This window comes from Leptinotarsa decemlineata, unplaced genomic scaffold (assembly GCF_025532065.1).
Source record: "Leptinotarsa decemlineata unplaced genomic scaffold, Ldec_3_MD MMD2_tig00001064_RagTag_RagTag, whole genome shotgun sequence".
In the NCBI taxonomy this organism is placed as follows: Eukaryota; Metazoa; Arthropoda; class Insecta; order Coleoptera; family Chrysomelidae; genus Leptinotarsa; species Leptinotarsa decemlineata.
The window spans coordinates 6324800-6347026 of record NW_027412558.1 but is presented as its reverse complement, the minus strand read 5'-3'; the positions used below and the strand labels follow the sequence as shown (position 1 = coordinate 6347026).

The window sequence follows — 22227 nt, the reverse complement described above, 5'->3', positions numbered from 1 at the left end:
TTCATTAGATTCATGTTCATACATATCAGCAAACACATTTTCATTTTACATCAAGAAATTCTTTGATACTATAATAACATTTGTCTTGCAAATATATTTTCAATTTTGATTTGAAGTTTATATTCCGTTGCTCCGTTGATTTGAGAACTTCATACTTCTATATGAGGGGCTTTTATATAGAATGATAAGCTGTATGCAGGAATTCCGATGAGAAACTGTTTGATACATCTCAACATGTTGCATACAAACATTGTACATTTGAAAACATAAATACATGGAACTGTTTGAATTTTATATTTCTGAAAATATGTTCGATACGATTCATCTGGTTTCAGACTGAAAATGAGTCGAATAATTCTTTTTTGGGAGACAAATATTTTGCTTGAGCTACTGGAGCATCCCAAAATGTTGATGTTATAAGATATGTTGGAGTAGATTGAAGCATAATATACATAGATGTGTTGTTTGGTATTGAAAATATTTTTTATTTGCAATATAGTATAGTAACTTGTGTTCACTTTTTTGTCTATGGCATCAATATTATTTTCCAAGGAATTTCGTAACTTCAGAAAGATTGATAATACCATTTTGACAACCACTTGAATATCACTCACAGATCTGCACCTAGAATGGAAATACATACATACTGTTTTCTCTGTAATTCTATCAAAATATTTTTTTTACACCAATTTATGAGTTCTTCTGCTAAATTATTTAGGTAAGTCTTCATGACTATCGGAATCAATGGCCAGTGTAGTATCATCTGCAAAGAGAACTACTGAATCTGAACTGATAGTCATGTAGATCGTTTATGAATAACAAAAATAGGAGCGGCCCCAAGATCGATCCATGCGGAACTCCTAGGTCCATCTCATAATGATCAGATTTATGCTCTCCGATTTTAACTGATATTTTACTGAAACGCATGTATGACATCAGCCATGACAAGAAATTTCCACGAAAACTGAGGGAATATAATTTACTTTCGATTATTTCCAGGTCGTATATATATATATATATTTGAAAAAATATATATACGACGAAGTACTTTCGGTCGACTTACCTTGACAGAAACCATGCTGATATTTTGACAGTATTCGAAATTTGGATATGTGGCAAAGATATTTTTTGACATGTTCATAACTTCTGCTATCTCTCTCATTTCAATTCGACAGTCGTCTAGCAACATTTGGTGAACTTTAGCGATATTTCCGTCGGTAGATGAAGTTTTTAGACTTCCCAAACGTGCATTGTCTCTCAAGCTCCTACGACCACGTTTAAATTCAGCTGCCCAAAATTTTAGTGGTAAATGATGGTGCAGAATCCTATACACATAATCCTTTGCGTAGGCGTATGACCTTTCGAAAACAAATATTTAGTGACAGCTCGATACTCGATTTCATTCTGTTATCCTTATGTTGAGATCGGAAAGTCTTTGAACTACCCTCGTTTTTGGTAATAATCACTGTGGAGTTTGACACGAAGGTAAACTGTTGTGCGAGTTGAGGTTATTTCAACCTCATTATTTCTATCTATTTTTAATTTTCTCACAACATATGTAGTTTTTCATGACTCTAAAAGCGATAATTTTCTTTAATCCACATTATAATTCAGAACAATATTGTTACTAACATATATATTCTGCATTAGATTAGAAACTGCGATGTTTTGACATTGTTATTTATAATTGTCATTGTCATACATAATTCCTTGACACATCCAACAAGATGTCAATTGCTGTCAATAACAGTTACATATTATCGACTTCATTATTTTCAAAAAACATTGTCATACTTTGGTGAACCTACCAATAATGTCGTTGGTCCATTGATTCCAATGAATTCAATAAAAACAAACAAGAAAAAAACTGCAGATTCGATCAGAACAGGAGTACATAACTTAACAAAAATAATGTGTTGGTCAAACGAGGAGAACATTTCCACGAAGAATAGAAGAACATAGAAATATTTTTGAATGCGAAGATCACTTTTAACATTTGGAAATTGTGCTTTTTTGACAGTGTGAGTTCAACCATGACTATGACGTGTTACCTCTGAAAGAGAAAGGTTTGAAACTCAATCTTTTGAAATGTTTGAAAACTATAAGTTCCAGGAATTCGGAAATTTTCCTGAATTTACAATCTTGCATGACATTTCCGTATATATTGTTCTCCAACAATGAAGTTCAGGAACTAAAACCCCAAACTCAAAATTCATACTTCCACAACCCACAAAGGAGTCGAATCCACTTGTTTTTCAATTTTATTACTCTCTCGAACAGTTTTCCGTATTGTTCCAAAAGCGCTCAAGTTATATTCTGGCAAACTACTTGATTTATGACATTGCATTTCGTTTTCCATTTATTGAATTGGACGTGAACATATATCATCATAGAACAAATAGAACTCAGGTGGGTGGAAACGTAATTTATTGGTGCTTGAAATATTGAAACTGGTAAATATTGATTTGACCGTTGAATTCTCTTCTGTGAAGAGTTGAGGGTATTATTCTTCAAATAATCATTTCAAGTATATTCTGTAATTTGACTATGAAATGTGACAATGCAAAATAATGATAAAGGACGATACAAATAATGATGGAGATGAAAGGAAGGCAGGAAGCTTCGATAAGAGAGAAAAACATAGAGTGAAAATGGTAGGTAGGTGTAGGAAAAAAATGGGCAGAAGTATAGGTAGTGAGAGATGAAGAAATATAAAAGAAGAGACGGAAGAGAAATAGAAAGGGCTGAATCGGTATTTGGAAAAAAATATAGTTGGAGCGTTTTAAAAATGATTTGAGAAGAATATTTATGCGAGTGAATCAGAAGTTTAATTGAAGTGGAATTTATCGACTCATAAAATGATAAAATAACAACAATTGTTGAATAATGTGTGGGAATACAGAAAAGTAATGATGATGATAATTCAAAATATATTGAATACACTTTTTCTTTCGAACTGATTATACAATAATGAATAAAACCTTAAAGGAGGATTTAAAAGAAAACATTTAATGTATATCGCTGTGCTAGAAAAATACTAGGACAACTTGACAAACACAGTTTCTTGAAAATTGAGTTTAAATGTTATAATTGTAGCTGATATTTACATTTCTCAAACTGACAATGTCATTTTATGGCGTTTGGTGTCTAAGATATATGAAAGTCTAATGTTAATATCATTATTGTTATAGTCAATATTGTCAATTTTGTTTTTAACTTATTTCCATAAGATATCTTTGTATTACACAGGGAAAAAAATTATATTTCAAAGATATCTCGGTATTGAAATAATTTTTTTTGTTTTTGGTATAAGTTATTCCTACTTTTGTTGAATAAGTCCTTGTATTGTTCTATATTTTTTTGAGCATCAGTAAACAGTTCTCCTACGTGAAAACAACAACACTCTGAAATGCGAAATGCGATCGAAATACAGCACTGAATAAGGTTAGAATTATTCGTGTGAATTGTAATGTCACTGCCGGTGCATATTCGAATGGTGATGAAAATGTATATTCCCGAGACAAACCCACAAAGGAACCGAAGGATATTATTTTTAGCCAATTCAGCTGACGGTCGTCAGTACCTCGGCAATGTCACACATTTTGGATGATGATTATTCTAATCTGACCAATTTCAATGATGAAAACTTGGAATAGATAAAGTTATAACAATCATCATTTCTCATATATTGATTCAAATATCGACATCTGTCATATCATAAAAATGTGTAAAGGAAGCATCAATGACTTATTTCGCAGAAAAAAAGGCAGCTTCAACGACTGTAGAGAAAACCTGGAATTGGTGTCAGATGAACTTCCGATGGAAATTTTGATATTGAAAACAAACGTTTGAAAAATCTAGCAGAGCCTGAAGATTGTAGTGAATATGTTAGTTTTCACATCTCAAAGGTGAGAGACTCAAATTCTAATATTGATGGAATGAATTCGAAATTAGATAAAGTAGAAAATCAGTACCCACCAGTCAAAGAATATTTGTTTGCGTTTGGATTGGAATTAGTAGAATTTGTAAGAAAGTGTGAGCATTTGGAAAATGATATCAAACCGCTGCAATCTGATTCGACATAAAAACCTCAAAGTTGTAATTTTTGACAATAACCTTGTATTGCTTGAATTGCGGAGGAAAATTTGAGAATTTGTCTTTTACTTTCGTTTCGAAAGTTGTCAAGTTAATGGAAACAGCTATAGGAGAAAAGAATCATTTATTTTTACAAGTGAAACGAATATAAACTCTTAACAATAAACAAAACTGACTATTAGGTACTATTCCTTGGCATAAAAATAGAAACTATTATGACGAAACGTATAAAAAAGGGTATTAATTACTTGAAGTTTACTCACTTTCCTCATGCTCTACCTTTTGCCCTTTTTCAAAGGGTTTGAAACTCTTGAAGAAATCATGATGTTCTACTGGGATATGTTTGAGTAAGCTCAAAAGATTTGTGTGTTTTTCAAACGATATTTTTGGCCTGTTAATATACGCTGCACTAGGTCTATTATTTCCTTCTTAATTTTTTTGAACGATCACCTTTTTTTTGAAAGTGTCTTTATAATGAATTGAATTTGGATCCTCTTTGGTGACACGCAATACTTTTATATTAGCCCAAAGTATTTTCTCACCATCAGTATTTTGATGGAGGGTCTAAAATTAGATGAGAAACTTTTCCAATCTAATATGTCAGAATATGAAATATTATTTACCATTTCGGAGCTCGTAGACTTGATAGTTTCCAGTTTGATAACGATACACTCTGATGGAAAATTATCAGTATCCTAATAAAATACATAAATACTTCATGCATGTTTGCACCATGTATATTAACTCACATAACTCATATAACCATGTATATATTCTCACAGTAAAACACAAAGACATCTCCAAGATATTTGTAATGTTTTTTGGGTATTGAATATTAACGTGGAGCAATATAAAGATATTTCAGAAAAGCAGTCATTATTAGATATTTATAGTAAAAACTGAGACATATTCGATGATGCAATACTAGGATAACTTCAAAAATGAAGATATTTTATAGAAAATATCCTTAGCTGGAGAAACAGTGAGACACCTCGAAATGTCCTACTATTTCACAAAACAAAATATGAGAATATGAGTCGCATATCGTTCGGAAAAAACAAACTTTCCAACATGTCTCCCTACAATACAATACAAATTGCAATAGTGAGATATCGGTTATTTCATACTCAATCTTTTGAATGTAACATATCCTAGTATAGCACTAGTATAGCACTTAAATTGGCCATTTTTCAAGTTCTCTTAGTATTGTTCTAGCACAATGATATGCCAAATCTGTTTCATATACATTATCACAAATTTTCATCACATATGAAAAACACCTAATATCTATAGGAAAATTTGCGGCAAAATAGGATTCTGCTTTTTCTTCTTCTCCATCTTAATAATGAAGTGATATTCTTTCCAAAAGAGGAAGAAAGATGAACACTAGACAGTCGAATGGAAATGAACTATATATTTTCCAGATGCTGGCAGTTCAATTTGGCTCTGAGAGCCAATGCAGGATTTTCCTACAGAGCTTGTGTACATTGAATACAAACAAAGACATAGTGGGAGATGGAAATCGAACAGAGAAAACACCTCACCACTCTGCGGTGATGTTTTGCATCAACCCTAGATTCACTAATTATGTAATAAATTCTATTAAAAGAGTCAAATAAAAGACAGAGAGTAAAAGTGTGTTTTTTGAATACGTGATACAAAAAGTATTTTTTGTTGCCGCCCAATTTATGGTACAATGTATGATTCCATTTCTGAATCCTCACTTACTTCCAGTTGGGGTGAAAAACTTTTAATTTGGGTTGCTTCGTTCATAATCCGTTTTTGATACAGAATCAAATTATATGTGAAGACATCCACACTGTAAATATAAGAGAAGAACGAAAAATTGACAATGCCCCAACATTGCACTGTATTGTTCCAGAGAGAGAAGGTATTGTGGAATTCCTCAATTCTTTGCCATCTTAATCGAAGAGATTCTATATTGGAGAGTTCGAAAACAAATATATCATTTAATTTATCAATTCTTCAAGAGATCATCACGAATCAATAAAATCAAAGTTGTCATATCCAGAAAACAAAAATTCAATGAAACATGGATTTTATATTCATTGAAATATAACTTCAATAAGCAGTTGAGTTCACAGATAATCCCAAAAATAATTTGCGATCACCTCTACAGAACTAGGTTCCTCTGCAACTGAAACCGTTTATTAATCATTAGTTGTCTCTCATTTGAGATATGGAATTCCGTTCTAGAACATATCTATTGTTATGGAGTATTTAATCGAAAATGAAATAACAGTTTTGCAGCCCTATACGCAGAACAAATAAAATTTTGACAGTTTATGTCATTTTCATATTAGAAATGGCTTGCTTAATGGAATAATGAAGACAGAAACTTCCTCTGGTCTCTTCTAAGTATTCCACTCGTCAGATACAGTGCATTTCTTCAATGTCCCCCCTTTTATTTTTTTGAACGGGTCAACTCAAAAAATTTTAATTTGGGGTAATGAAAATAATGTATGAATACTTTATTTCGGAGTGAAATTGACAGATGAAACTTTTGAGATGGCGACTGGGCGCCATTCGTGTCTTATGACACATCTTTTTGAAGCTCCTGAAAAATGCTTCACAACCCTAGAATATAGTGTCAATATCTTCAACTACTACAGAATGGCGAAACTTTTAATAATTGCCTGAATACATTGGTATTTAACTATATAATATGAGGTAATAAGCTTGAGGTCAGTTCAAGAGATGCTTGAAATGGTTGCCTGGAACTTCTTGACATATGAACAGCCTATCCGATATTTCACGCCGAAAATTTTCGAACACAGTAACGTCAATATCTCTACAAATATTTATTATTCTCTGCCGCATATCCAATATTGAAGCAGGTTCAGTTTCGTACACCTTTTGCTTTAAATAACCGGTTAAAAAAAAGTCTAAAGGTGTCAAATCTGGCAAGCGGGATGACCATCCTGTAGGACCTCGATGGCCAATCTAACGACTGAAAAAAGCAGTATCCAAATAGTTTCTTAATCATCTGGAATAGTGTGGTGGTGCTCCATCTTGTTGGAATACAATATCCATATCGAATTCATCAGGATTCATGATGATTTCAGTGATGAGAGGTTCAACAGTGGTTTTCAGCATATTCAAATACACTTACCCTGTTGAATTTTGATCAAAACAAATTGAGGTCCTAAAATATGGTTTTCCAATACTCCTGCCCAAACGTTAATTTTTTCTGGATATTGGGTATGTGTTTCCCGAAAAACGTGAGGGTTGGTGTTACTCCAATAACGGCAATTTTGTTTGTGAACTTTGTCGTTTGAAAAAATGGACATTCGTCTCCAAAACAAATATTGTGGAGAAAGGTAGGATGCCTTGCAATGGTTTTCGTCATGATTTCGCAGAAATCTGTTCTTCGAGCAGAGTCATCTTCAGTTAATTAGCGTACCATTTTAATTTTATGTGGATGATACTTATTCTTCTTCAAAAGTCTCCACATAGTAGAAGGAGACATCTCACAAACATTCGCGACGAAATAAGTAGAGTGTTCAGTTCTTCTAGTAAAACCGAAAATTAAATGAGAATATTCTAATTGAACAATGATATTCATTGTTGTACTGACATTTTTTGTCATTTTTATGAACTAAAAATAACTTGACAAACCTCATCGTGTTTTTGGAATTGTCATATCGCAGATAAAAAGAAATATTTCTAGAAATATCGATATAAATGTGTTTGTCCTCAAAAATTTATCAAATGTTCCGCCATTTTGTAGTAGGTAAAGATACTGACTTCATATTCTAGGGTTGTGAAGTATTCGTCATGAGCTCCAAAATGATGTGTCACAAAACCCCCCAACTTTCTCAACATCTTCATAGATTATTGATGTGCTGAGGCGTCCAGGGCGAGCGTCGACATTCATATCTTCTCGACCTTCTGTGAAAAGCTGAATCAGAGTACAAGCACCGTATGCCACTGTCAATATTCCAAGTTTTCTGAGCACTTGATTTCATTTTTAACACAAAATTTTATGCACATTTTTGATCCACGTTTTTCGATAGCAAAAAATCGCCGGACCCTCAAAACTTTCATGCCTCTCACGAACAAACTGTACATGCTTAACTGCTGAAACTGTGAACATATGCTCAAGACGAGTATACCAACATAAAAAAAATTAATCGAGTGTAAGTAGCCCGCGAAACGTATACGTTTCGTATACGTATAAATTTTTATTTACCCATTTACACTCGCTGTCAATGAGATCTTGTGTTAGAAATCACACGTTGAAAGGTAAGACCTCATTAAACTTCAGCTCGTACAAGTTTCTCAACTTCTGAGAGTTGTCGTTTTAATGGGGGCGACAGCTGATTAACGGAAAAACAGATTTTTTTATTCTTTTGACAGTGAAGCATTTTTATTATTATCATTAATTACATACAATAAACGACCATAGAAGGACAATTTCTACCAAAATTTTTTTTCAACATTTCTGCAGAGATGAATTATCCAATCAAGTTCCACGCTCTTGTGTTCAAAGAAATCATATCCCCCCTACGGATTAGCAGAATGAAACAACAAACAGACATATTTTGCACCACCAATTCGACTCCTGGGTTCTGAAATGGACATGCGTAATGGTTCCACAATTTGCATAAATGGTACCTTCGGAATCCATTTCGCTCAGTGGTGTCATCGAGATCAAACAATTTGTCAATCAGTCGGACCGTGATAATTAGTGCGCAACTGGGGTGCATCGAAATTTACAACTAGGTGAGGTACATTTTCAATATGTGACTAATTTTCAATTAGTTCTCAAAAAATAAAATCAAAATTTCAATATGTATGCTTCATATATAGAAAAATTGAGTATTTATTAAAATATTTCACATAACAAAATTGATGTTTTCGATTTGAGAAATATTTTGAATATGAGAGTGCGATTTTTCAAATTTCTTGGGTAGGGTGCAGATTTTTAAGTCAGCAAAACAACATAGCGAAGAAGTTTTCTCTGTTTTTCTGCGTTTTCACGGTTTCACATTCTCTGAAAAGTTATGATTGGCCAACTCTCAATAGAGAGTTTGCCAAACTCTAATGAAGGGCTAACTCCCCATATTCATAAATTTTGTCTACGAATTGATTCAGTTTGATTAAAATGAAGTCGAGTGAATTAGAGAACTAAATAATAAATGGAAAAAATGAAATCAAATACTAAATTTTTAGAAAGTGAACTCCTTGGTTTGCCCTTTTTCAAATTTTCACATTTCAACGGTCTCTTCATTGATTCAAAATATTCAATATATTTTTAATAACAATAATAATGATAATAAACGTTTTCATTACTACAAACACAAAAAAAAAATTACAGTACTAAGTTTCAACTACACGTGTAAAGTTATAGGAAAACTAAACAAACCATCATTGGCCATGAATCATTCAAAAAGGAAAAAAATTGATAGAAGAAGATGAGAGAAGATAGAAAATCAGAATGTTGAAAAATTCTTCAAGTTATTAATTTTGAAAAAGATATAATTTGAATTTTATTTTTAACTGTGAGGGTGGCAATTTTTTCGAAAGTTCAGAAATAACATTGAATACTTCTGCTATTTAGTAGCTGAAAGAGCTTGGAATAATGGAATTAATGCATGAATACTTAATTTTGAAGTGAAATTGACAGATGAAACTGGGCGCTATCTGGGGAAACAACCCTGGAATGTAATGTCAATATCTGCAACTAGGTACTACAAAATGGCGAAACTTTCAATAATTGCCTGAATACATTGACATTTAACTACATAACACAAGGTAATAAACTTAAGGTCGGTTCAGAAGATGCTCGAAATGGTTGCCTTGAACTTCTTGACACATGAACAGCCCATCCGATATTTCATGCCAAACATTTTCGAACACAGTAACGTCAATATTTTTACAAATATTCATTATTTTCTGCTGTATATCCAATATTGAAGCAGGTTCAGTTTCGTACACCTTTTGCTTCAAATAACCCCTCAAAATGTCCAAAGGTGTCAAATCTGGCCAGCGGACTGGCCATTCTGTAGGACCTCGACGGCTAATCCAACGACCGGAAAAAGTTGTATCCAAATAGTTTATTACTTGTCTGGAGTAATGTGGTGGTGTTACATCTTGTTGGAATACAATATCCATATCGAATTCATTAGGACTCGCTTTGACGATTTCAGTGATGAAAGGGTCAACAGTAGTTTTCAGCATATCCAGATGCCCTGTTGAATTTTGATTAATGAATAGTGGTCCTACAATATGGTTTTCCAATATTCCTGTCCAAACGATGATTTTTTCTGGATATTGTGTATGTGTTTCCTGGAAAACGTGAGGTTTGGTGTCACTCCAATAACGGCAGTTTCATCTGTGAACATTGCCGTTTAAAAAAAATTCGTCACTGAAACAAATATTGTGGAGATAGGTAGGATGCTTTACAATGGTTTCCATAATGATTTTGAAGAATTCTGTTCTTCAATCAGGGTCATCTTCAGTTGATTGGTGGACTATTTTAATTTTACATGGATGATACCTATTCTTCTTCAAAAGTCTCCACACAGTAGAAGAAGACACCTCACAAACATTCGCGACGGAATAAGTAGACTATTCAGGATTCACTACAATCTCAATAATTATTTGCACTTGCTGTTCTTCCGGAATGGACGGATGTCCTGGAGGCTTTTTGTTATATACTCAAATATTTTTTACAGATAGAACGATTCGGAAAACGTTCATTGGAAATCCTTTCGTGAAAGTTACGCGTCGCGCCGTAAATAAAAATCGATTCAATGTTTTCTTCCAATGAACAAAAATTGACCATTTTAGAGATTGTTGACGTGGCACCTTTCTACTAGTAAAACCGAAAACTAAATGAGAATATTCTAACTGAACAATGATGTTCATTGTCGTACTGACATTATTTGACGTTTTTATAAACAAAAAATAACTTAGCAAACCTTATCGGATTTTTGAAATTGCCATATGACAGATAAAAAGAATTTTTCTAGAAATATCGATATAAATGTGTTTGTCCTCAGAAATGTATTGAATGTTCCGCCATTTTGTAGTAGGTAAAGATACTGACTTCAAATTATAGGGTTGTGAAGTATTCGTCAGGAGCTTCAAAATGATGTGCCACAAGACCCCCCTTTTCATTTAATTTTTTCCCAGTTGGCGCCCAGTCGCCATCTTGAAAATTTCATCTTTCAATTTTATTTCAAAATGATATATTCATGCATTAATTTCATCATCTTAAATTTCAATTTTTTTAGTTGACCCTGGGGGCTTGAAGAAATACACGTATAGGTAGAAAGGCACTATATGACACAATCTTATGATAGAGACAGGCAGCATTCAGTTCTCTCCTATTCTCCATAATCAGCCATACAACTTTCCTGAGCTCGTGAGATATCTTGTTTCTTCTTCTCATTCCCTAGATAAGTCTCAAACAAAATTTCTGGACTTTCTGAATTTTTTGTACATAATGTCTTGTTAGATTCGGCCCATAAAGAGTATCTGCAAAATTCAACTGTGCTAGGACTAAGCTCTCACACATGTTTTCAATTCTATCGATGAGGAGTGCCTGTTAGCATATAACAATTCGAGGGAGGCACAGGCTTGTTAAATGAGTCTGTTGATGTGTTCTTCGAACCTCATATGATAAATCAAATAACGCCAAGGTTCCTGGCTTCACCAACAACATGAAGTGTATCTGCATTCATGTGAATTTCAACTGAATTGATGATTTCACTCCTATTGATTTCAGACCCAAAAATTATAACTTTAGATTTTTCGGTGTTAATGAAAAGCGAGTGTGGAGTTGCTTGTTCATTATTTTTTCAATATCAGAGTATATGTATCCGCAAGCTTCTTTGACATCTTCTGGATAAAAAGTGATAAAATTCAGTGTCGTTCGCATAAAGATGCATATTACAGGTTTGAAGTTTCTTCACCAAGGTTGATGAGTAAATAATAAAGAGCAATGGACCCAAAACTGATCCTTGTTGTACTCCTGCCTTCAGTTCCAGATCATTCGACACTTGAGAATTCAACCAAACGTGCTGATTTCTACCTTGCAGATAATTGCCCATTATTAGGATAGCGTTATCAGATAATGTCAGGTTCAAAACCCAGAAAAACAGTAAGAAACATTGACTCTTTCACAAAAAAATGTCTTTTGTCAAAACTTGCAACAAGTTTCGCCATGGAATTGATGAATGTAATCATGATTTCTGAGCACTTGCAAGATATTTTATCCATGTTATATTTTTTGGTAATTTATATAAAAAAATACAATTCACAAAACCCCCGATGAAAACTATAACTTTTTTGCACTTTTATGGTATTTTTCTGAAGATGTAAAATGAGAAATCAATTTATAATTGAAATAGTATTTCAATTCAGGAGTGTCTCTTGAAAAATCACTGCCTTTCATAACTTCCTCCATTTTATAGAATTGAATAATTGTTCTGACCAGCCACGGTCAATTCTATCGATGGGGTTCGTGGAATTTCATAGAAATCTTGAACTTTTTTTGGAAAAACAAATATTATTGCTGCGCATTCGATGAAAAATTTTTTTTTGTTCAGGAATTGTTGATAAAGAAATTCTTTTGATGCATCTATTTGGCAAATGTATTTTTTGATTGAAAAAATAAATGGTTGAAGATACCTTTGAGTTTTTTTGTTTTCAATTAATATTTGCGGCATTCAGAATCAGTTATAGAATGGAAATACCATTACTAAAATATGTCAACTGTAGTATTTCTATATATAATATTATTTTTCCATAATTTTCTAGAGATTCAGTAGCATTAACAGGATATTTATAATGAGGACAGAGACGTGAATATGAAAGGTCTACATTGTATAGGTTTTTTGTTATTGATAGATGGTTCAATCCAGAGCCAAATAAGCCAGCAAATTATGAACAATTGTTTCCTATCCTTTCCATTAAGTTATTCTTCAGAATATCGAATGAGGTTATTGGGAAAATATTTTCAAATATATGCAAAATTCAGCTGCCTGAAACAATTGTGTCATATGTGTCCTGTAAGTCCTCTACATCGCGAACAGGAGTACGATAAACCGAATGCTGTAAATGGCCCCAAATAGAGAAATCGAAAGGATTGAGATCCGGGGATCAAGAATATGGATTTGCATATGTTTCAGTTAAATGCTGACGCGCTCCTTTACTAAAATGGGCGGGAGCCCCATCATGCATAAAAACATATCCCTTCTGACGCCCGAAGGAACTTCCTCCAGCAGTACCGGATGCACTTCTCTCAAAAATTGAACGTATGCCTCACCATTTAATCGAGGAGGTACAAAATGAGACCCAATTAAATCAACCTCAATAACTCCGAGCCACACGTTAGGAGAAAACAGTTCTTGATGATTAGTTTCGACAATATCGTGAGGGTTTTCATCAGCCCATATGTGGTAATTATGAAAATTAATAATCTTGTCCCGAGAAAAAACTACATTCGTCTGTGAATTCTATCGTCTTCAGAAAGTCACAATTTCTTCTAATCATTTCCAGCATCCAATTGAAAAATTCAAGACGGTTCGGAAAGTCTCGCGGTAACAGTGCCTGTTCTTGTTGCAGATGGTAAGGGTATGAGAGTTTTTCTTTTGAAATTCGAAATACCGTCATATTATCAACATTCAGTTGGAAAGCAATCTTTCTAGTACTGGTAGTAGATTGTTCTTCAATTAAATTAAGTACTGCTTCCTCAAGCTGTGGTGTTCGTACTTCTCGATGGCGACCACAATCCTGCGTTCTTTTGTCGAATGAACCATATTCTCGTAATCGTTGATGAAGTCGAGCGAATACTTTTTGTGAATGATGCTACCGTTGAGGATACATTTCAGCATGTCTTCTAGAAGCTTCTAACCCATTCCCCTGCGACAGACCGTAAACGTAATGCATATCAACCATTTCCTCATTTGTGTATGCCATTTTAATAACAAGTGAATTATCAAAGTAACAAATTAAGAATAGTATTTATTCAATTTCGAAAATTCATAAACTGACAGCGTCATACCAATTTAATTGTCACTATCGCTAATAGCGACCTACTAGATAGATTAGTTTCGTATTTTCGCATTTATGACGATGTATCTCTGTAGTTGTTCGTAAAATAATTTTTTGCTGCGAACTGGTTTATTTTGGGCAAAAAACCCTAGATACATTTTCTGTTTAGAATAAAACATGCTATCGGAAATACATTTTTAAATGGTAAACAAATGATAAGACAAAAAGTTACATTGGAAATAAATTTTAGGGGTTGCTTTTTCCACCCCTTACAACCATGGGGTAAACCGAATAAATTTCTGGCTAAGTTTCTTTTGGTAGTACAAAACGTCAGATCAATTTCAATATTGTAACTTTTCTAGTGCTTGTCAAAAAAATTGATAACTATACAAATTTTATGTACCCCCTTTAAGGGGCTGTATCTTAACAAGGGATGCTCCAATGAATTTTCTCTATATAAAAGATCCTATCTTTTTTTCGATGAGGAATCACCTCTTTGAATGTTTCACACTTATTTAGTTACACCCTGTATTTTGCTTTCCCTCGTTTAATCCACCACATCATAAAATATGCTCCCTACATTAGAATATCAAATATCATCATGCCAAGGAACCATTCGATTTTATTTCCCGAACTCAAGTTATACTGACCTTATTTTCGTTGAATTTCGATGAGAAGGCAGTCATATAATGGTGACATTCAGAAACCTGTAATAAAAGTAAAGTATCAGTTTTTTGCTTTCGGAACACTTGTCAAAATGGCCTGTTTTCTTAAGCACCTCTATAGAAAGGTTGGATTAGGGGAGTTCATTGATATTGTGATTCAAGTATGACTTTCAATCTATTTTTCCAAATATAATTATTTCTTTCTGGCTGGAAGATTGTCTTTTTTATTTTGTCGGCAAAAAACGAAATCAGAAGGTAGCAAGAGAGATGAAATAACAGAGTGTTTTGCAAGATATTTTCATTTAATTACAATGATGATTCACTGAATTGGAATTCTGAAAAAACATTTTTGAAATTCAATAAAATGTATAATAGTTGAAGAAAAATTATCGTAATCTCTCTCATCAAAATAGGCTTCATTTTCAGTAATGACCTCTTCATTCGAGCAAAATTTCTTACCGCTGAACATTTTTCTGACGTTTGCGAATAGCCATTAGTCGCTGGGAGCCAAATCTGGCGAATATAGTGAATGTTGGGGTAATTCGAAGTTTAATTCATAGAGTTTCCCCAATGTTTTGATTGACTTGTGACACGATGCGTTGTCTTGATGAAACTAATTTCTTTTTATTTGCCATATGCCGTCGTTTCTTCACCATTTCGGCCTTGAAACGCTCCAATAAATCTTTATGATATTCACTGTAGATGGTATTTTCCTTCTCGGAATAATCAATAAATATTACACCACGCACATCCCAAAATAACGAGGCCATAATCTATTCAGCCGATTGTTGTGCTTTCGGTTCCATTCAGATGGCGATCGTTTTGATTTCGGATTGAAGTGATGGATCCATGTTTCATCCATTATCACGCCGCCAAAATTCGGGTTTATTTTGTTTGAACATTGTCAAACCCTGCTCAGAATCATCAACAGTGAGTTCGCGCGGCACCCAATTTGAACAGACCTTTCTCATTGTCAAATGCTTATGCAGTATAAAGCCAACACGATTTTTATATCTTCATGATGTCAACCAACTCAAACAAATCCACTTTTCGATCATTCGAAACGAATTTATTGATTTTCTTATGCTTTCTGGTGTTACTGCCTCATTTGCATGTCTACTGTGTTCTGCACTATCGGTGTCTTTATGAACAGTAAACCAAGGTCAATTGTTGTTTTTGCCGGAGCCAAGTTCTTTTTCGAACCATTGCTTTGCTTGAACGGTAGTTTTTCGCATCAAGAAGCTGTGTAAAATCGAAACACGAAATTGTTTTTGATCCATTGTTATGAAAATAGCAAAAGTAAGATTGGATACAACGTAGTTGAGATTTTGCTCGAGAGTTCAGTTCGCAAGTTGTAAGCTATATTATACATTATGAATATTGAAAACTTGTTCCTCAAGGTCGTCTATTTTCCTTAAACATTATTTTGACAAAAGTGTATGAAACACTCCGTATTTTGTTGATCATGTCATTGAATATTACTGCATAGACTGTGTTACTGTTCCAAAAACTGATACAATAAAGGATTTATGAACCACAAGTAGAATTTCTATACCTGAAATATTTTGGAGTATGTAGAAAAAAATGTCTTTTCAAAAGTTATTTCATTTTCAGCCGCTCTGCAAGAGCTTTTTCATTGAATTGGAATTTTTCTATCAATTGACACTAAAAATAACACTTTTTCCTGAGCAATTTTCTGTGTGTAAGAATAAATGATCAACGTTGGATTGATCAGAATGTATAATTGAAAAAGTTATGGAGTAAACAGGTTATGTTGAGCTATTATGATTTCATTTTCGAGTAGTTGATCTCCTTCTGTCCCTTTTTCATAATATTCCTTTTCATGATTCCCCATGGAATTGGATAAAAACCTATTATACTCAATTCATTAATCTTTTCATGAAGTTGGTCTGAAAATTTACCGTTTACCTCATACTTATATTCCTCTTTTCAGGAAAGTATAATATCTTCTCTGCTCCTTGCTTTCATCTTAAACATTCTCATATAAATTCCTGAATTCGTTCATTCATAAAAAATTCTAAATGAAATGAATATGGTATGAATATGCTTTCATTTCAAAAGAAGAATTCTGTTCGAGGGCTTATTTCTGAATATATATGTTTTTTATTTTATTCAAATCAGAGGAAATGCTGTTCAAATTGATTCTGCTCATTTTCTCGGAGGTTAATGAGGCAGCACTTCGAATAATGACACTCCTGATGATTTTTGAAATATTTTTGTCATTGCTAATAGCCTTGAGGTTCTTGTAGAATACTCTTCGAGAGCAAAACAATAGCAGAATCAATACTCCTGACTGCTCTGGATTGAATGATTCAGTAGTCTATCTCGACTTGTATTTGTAAATCTTCTGCTGGAAAAATCCTCAATTGTTTACTTTGTAGTAAATTTTCAAGAGGTAGCGAAAACGTATGTGAATTTCTGGAACTTCAACTAGTGTTTTCTAATATGACTAACAACCAGTCAGTGCAAAGTTTATTGTTGAATCTTCTGAATATGGAACTTTCAACAGGTGATGATTGATTGTATTGCCAAACAGGCGCCAAACTAACTGACTGTTATAAAAAAACAAGTATAGCTGAGGCACCAGTCAATCCAATAATAAAACTGATGATCTTCGTACATGACTGAACCTCTGACGGAAGCAACAAACTCTTACGAAGGTTCAATCTAGCGACTACTATTATAATATTCATGCAGTCATTGTTCACTGTGGTCCTGGGGTCAAATCTGATCATTATTACGCCTTGGTCAAAGACAAAACGGACTGGTTTAAGTTTGATGATAGTCGTGTCACTAAGTGTTGTGGCGATGTAATGAATTTATTGAAGCCTCTGGGGACACCCAATATTTTGTTTCATGAGAGGACACTGGCAGATCAAGGTCTTCAGATGATGTGGTGCTGCAGGTTTTTCCGGATTTTCCCGCAGCTGAAAAAGGAAATGCGCCACTGGAATCAATGAAGTCGCTCCGAAGTGCCGATTGATTTTTCTGGTTTTATGATTTTATGATTTGTATTTTGGAAGTTTTATCATTATCTAGACATATACTCCCAATATATCAGTCTATTTGAATAATCAATTCATTATTGAGTGATTTACAATCAGTAACAACTGTGGTAACAACAACTGATCATGAGAGGTTACTAATTGTTTGTGGATTAACTGTTGATAACTGGGTTCTAAAATATAATTGTTCTAGTCCTGATTCAGAGCATATTTGAAGCAGAGGTCTTTTTGGCTACTCAAAAATTTTCCCAGTGTCTCGTCCTACGTCTGCACACTCGAGAGATGAATGGAATTTGGTAGTCCAGTTCCAAAAAATTCACCCGCTTTCTCAAACTTTAGGCGAATGGCAAGAAACTTTCAAAGGAGTGACAAGACTCTTTTTGAAACTGAGCTACTCGAGTATGAATCATCCGCCTGGAGAATCCAACTTTTGGATGAATTTGGTGGTATGAGTGGTATAATGAAAAAGGATCTGAAATGATTGATATGAAATTGTCAAACTGCCATTCGAAAATTGCTTAGAGAATTCTTCCACAGTTCACTTTTCAATTCTTTAATATGAACCTGAAATCTCAGTTCCTCAAATTGAATTAAAAAATGATTCATCGAACTGGTATAAACATCCGTTTGTTGTTGATGTCAGATTATTTATTTTTGGAATTTCATACTTAGTTTACGTTAGGCTAATATGCAATTTGATATAAACAGGTACCTAACTAGCAGGAACCAAAATAATATATCGAAAAATTAACAGTTTGTGCGAATAAGTTATTGAGTGAAAACTGATGAAATATTTTATTTGTTTGAATGTGGTTGATAATTATTTTATAGCTTAGACTTTCATTGACCGGACATGAAATTTATGAAAAAAAAGTTATTGAAATATTGAACAATAAATCTAAATGAATGAGCAACTGTAATTCGAAAGTATCAGAAAACTAATTTGTAAATGAAATGAATTTTTTCGGTATTATGTTTTCTATTGATTCTATCTTGTACTAAATGTCGAATAAAGACACACACCCATTTACATTGAAAATATTTCAATAATGTTTTGCATGTGCATTTATGTTGAGGCCAGTAAAAAGCCAGTGAAATTTCAGCCGTATCGGAAGCTAGTCTGACCAGTTTTTTAACTGTTTTTGTGTGAGCATTTACCATTTCTCTAATTTTTGTTCTTATTTGTGCTTTAAATGTTGAAGAGTTTGTTGAAAAGTGTTTCGTGTTGTTAACACTATGCCTCGAGTGCGAAGACTTCGTCGTATTCCTCAACTTAGTGATTTTGAGATAGGACAAATTGTTGGCTTACGTGAGGCAGGTTTTTGAGTTGGAGAAATTTCAAGAAGAATCAATCGATCTTTGCGTACTATTCATGGACCCAAGAAGGCCAAGAACACAGAGCTAGGGGCATTGATCGTCGCAGGGTTCAATAGCGAATGAAGATCGCCGATAAGGACTTTTGGCTCTTAGGGATTGGTTCATTTCTACTAGTGTAATTGCAAATCAGTGGTTTGGAAAACACGAAAGGGTTATTGGAATGCGCACATTGTATAAGCTAGTAAGTAGCTTCATCCCCATTGGGTGTTGCCACTGACTCTCGAGCATCGACGCAACCAATTGCACTGGTGCAGAGACATAACTGCGTAGTCTCCAGCGATGAATCTCGCTTTTGTTTGGGTATGCACGATGAACGAGCAAGAGTAAGAAGGGGAAAGACGAGATCCCCAGTTTAATGTGGAGCGGCATGTTCACCATACCGTTGGTTTAATAGTATGGGGTGCCATTGCATATGGTAGCAGGACACCTTCAGTCTTGATTAGCTCTTCGTTGCAGTCACGAAGTACTGGAGCCTCATGTTCTTCCATATCTCGAGACCATCGAGAACCATATATTTCAACAAGACAACGCTAGACCGCATGTGGCTGAAGTAACTCAAGACTTCCTGGATCAGCAGGACATCAACCACTTACCATGGCCACTCAGATGGCCCGATCTTCCACCGATCGAACATGTGTGGGTTATTCTTGGTCGTAGACTGCTGAATTTACAACAGCCCAACCAGACTATGGCAGCACTTAGCCATGAATTAGAAGTAGGATATAGACCACCTTATCAGGACAATGCCCAGACGTATCCACGAGTGTATAAGACTTCGAGGATCTGCAACACACTACTGAACTTCACTGGTTTCACGACCATCCAATTTCTCTGAAAACTTACTTGTTTGTTTGCTATTATCTGTCAAGTATGTCAGTAAAAAATTATCAAAATATTTTCAATATAAATGGGTGTTTACCTTTCTATGTCACTTAGTATACTTCACTCATCATTTTTATTACAAATCATTTCAGGCAGTGGAAGTTGTTCCAACTCTAGCTTTCTACAACAAACCGTCACCCATATTCAAAAAATGTACTGGACAACCTATTCAGAAGATATATGGGAAATGGCAGTTTTCATCTCTTGTAGAATTTTTTTAAAATGACCTCTCTACACTTTTTGAAGTTGTTTATTCCAAAAAAGGTTTTGGTGAGTATATATTTGAATATATTTGCATTTGTGAAAGGCACAAATGGATTGCTCCAAAAATTGTTTATCGAATACTCCTGTAGTATTAGAAAATAGTGAGTTTAGTATTTATTTGATTTCACCTTTGAATATAATTGAGCATTGTCGTTCTATTGATCAATTGTGAAATTTTCCATATTTGAATGTATACTGAAGATAGAAGAGGTACAACAATTGAGCTTTGAGGGACACCGAAGTTAACTGAGTCGTGACGAAAACTATGATATCTATAGAATTTCGTCATGAAAAATATTCCATTCAGTGGTGTTAATTAGCTTACTCCGATCTATTAGCATGCGGTACCAGTTGTAATTAGCTATTTTTGATGCTAATTGCTTCTTGTATCGACTACTACTAAGATACCTACCTACTATTCCAGTGTTAAAAGTAAGACCTAAAAGTTACTAGTTAATTTCAGTGGTAATATGGCAACACTGTTGACTTCTTTTTATTTGAATAAGTAGTCATAGCGCTTGGCATAGTCCACTGGAATTCAGATCAGCAATTGGAAGACAAATTTCAGGTGAGTGAATTTTTTCTAAAATACTAAGGGAAGGTAAGGGAAGGGAAGGGAAGGGAAGGGAAGGGAAGGGAAGGGAAGGGAAGGGAAGGGAAGGGAAGGAAGGGAAGGGAAGGGAAGGGAAGGGAAGGGAAGGGAAGGGAAGGGAAGGGAAGGGAAGGAAGGGAAGGGAAGGGAAGGGAAGGGAAGGGAAGGGAAGGGAAGGGAAGGGAAGGGAAGGGAAGGGAAGGGAAGGGAAGGGAAGGGAAGGGAAGGGAAGGGAAGGGAAGGGAAGGGAAGGGAAGGGAAGGGAAGGGAAGGGAAGGGAAGGGAAGGGAAGGGAAGGGAAGGGAAGGGAAGGGAAGGGAAGGGAAGGGAAGGGAAGGGAAGGGAAGGGAAGGAAGGGAAGGGAAGGGAAGGGAAGGGAAGGGAAGGGAAGGGAAGGGAAGGGAAGGGAAGGGAAGGGAGGGGAAGGAAGGGAAGGGAAGGGAGGGAAGGGAAGGGAAGGGAAGGGAAGGGAAGGGAAGGTGAAACCACCCTAAGATGATCCATAAAAATTCCACGTTGATGTTACACTATTTGATCGCTACTCATTTTTGAACTCCGGGTTATTCAATTCTGAAAATTAATAAATACATTTTTCGTGTTGGTTTTCATCTACTCCGAAATCATCACTTGTATATCTCGCCAGTATATACAAGTACGAGTAAAACGAGTCATTCAGAGTATAACGCCTCAACGATTGGCGAGTTCTACCCAAAATACCGCGAAATGAGCTCGAAAATGCCTAGATGTTGCCGCCTTAACATTTTGACCATATTCAATATTTCACATTTCGTGAAAATTGCTGAATAGATAGTGAGGTGTACCTTGGGTCTTTGTTATCCGGTATATATAGATATATAATTATGGAATTGATATGTTTGAGAAGTAAAAAGCATCATAATATCAGATACGGAATCTAGTGGAATCGAATAACTTTGGTCTCTTTCAACTTGATTTTTCTGAAAATATACCATTGAAGTTCATTGGTTTCTTCATCATTCGAACAAGTTTTTTCTCAGAAACGTGAATTGTTGAAATCGAGGTTGCCAAATAAACATTCCGAACGTTATCACTATCAATAATGTGAAAATAGTTTTGAATATAATTTGTTTTTCCAGTAAATCATAATCCTTCCAATATACGAATATTAATCTACTGTTATTCATTTCCTCTTTATGATATTTTATCAATCAAAATGTTCATCCATATTTCAGTTTCTTCAAAATATAATGAAAAATTTCGATTAATGCCTATGAACTTAATCAGCTGTTCATTTCATTCATCGGAAAGTCATGAAGTATTT

At 34.4% G+C, this 22227-nt stretch overlaps 1 protein-coding gene across 3 annotated transcripts in view; it reads right to left on the bottom strand.

The window, feature by feature from the left end:
* Positions 1 to 22227, bottom strand: part of LOC111501873 (uncharacterized) — a 314266-nt gene that overhangs the window by 217257 nt on the left and 74782 nt on the right. For 2 of the 3 annotated variants that reach the window (XM_023155791.2, XM_023155790.2), the window contains exon 2: positions 14772 to 14828. The exons of the other annotated variant lie outside the window; for it this stretch is intronic. The gene's annotated coding sequence lies outside the window, so the exon portion shown is untranslated. The remainder of the gene's footprint in view (positions 1 to 14771; positions 14829 to 22227) is intronic. 3 annotated transcript variants of the gene reach the window in all.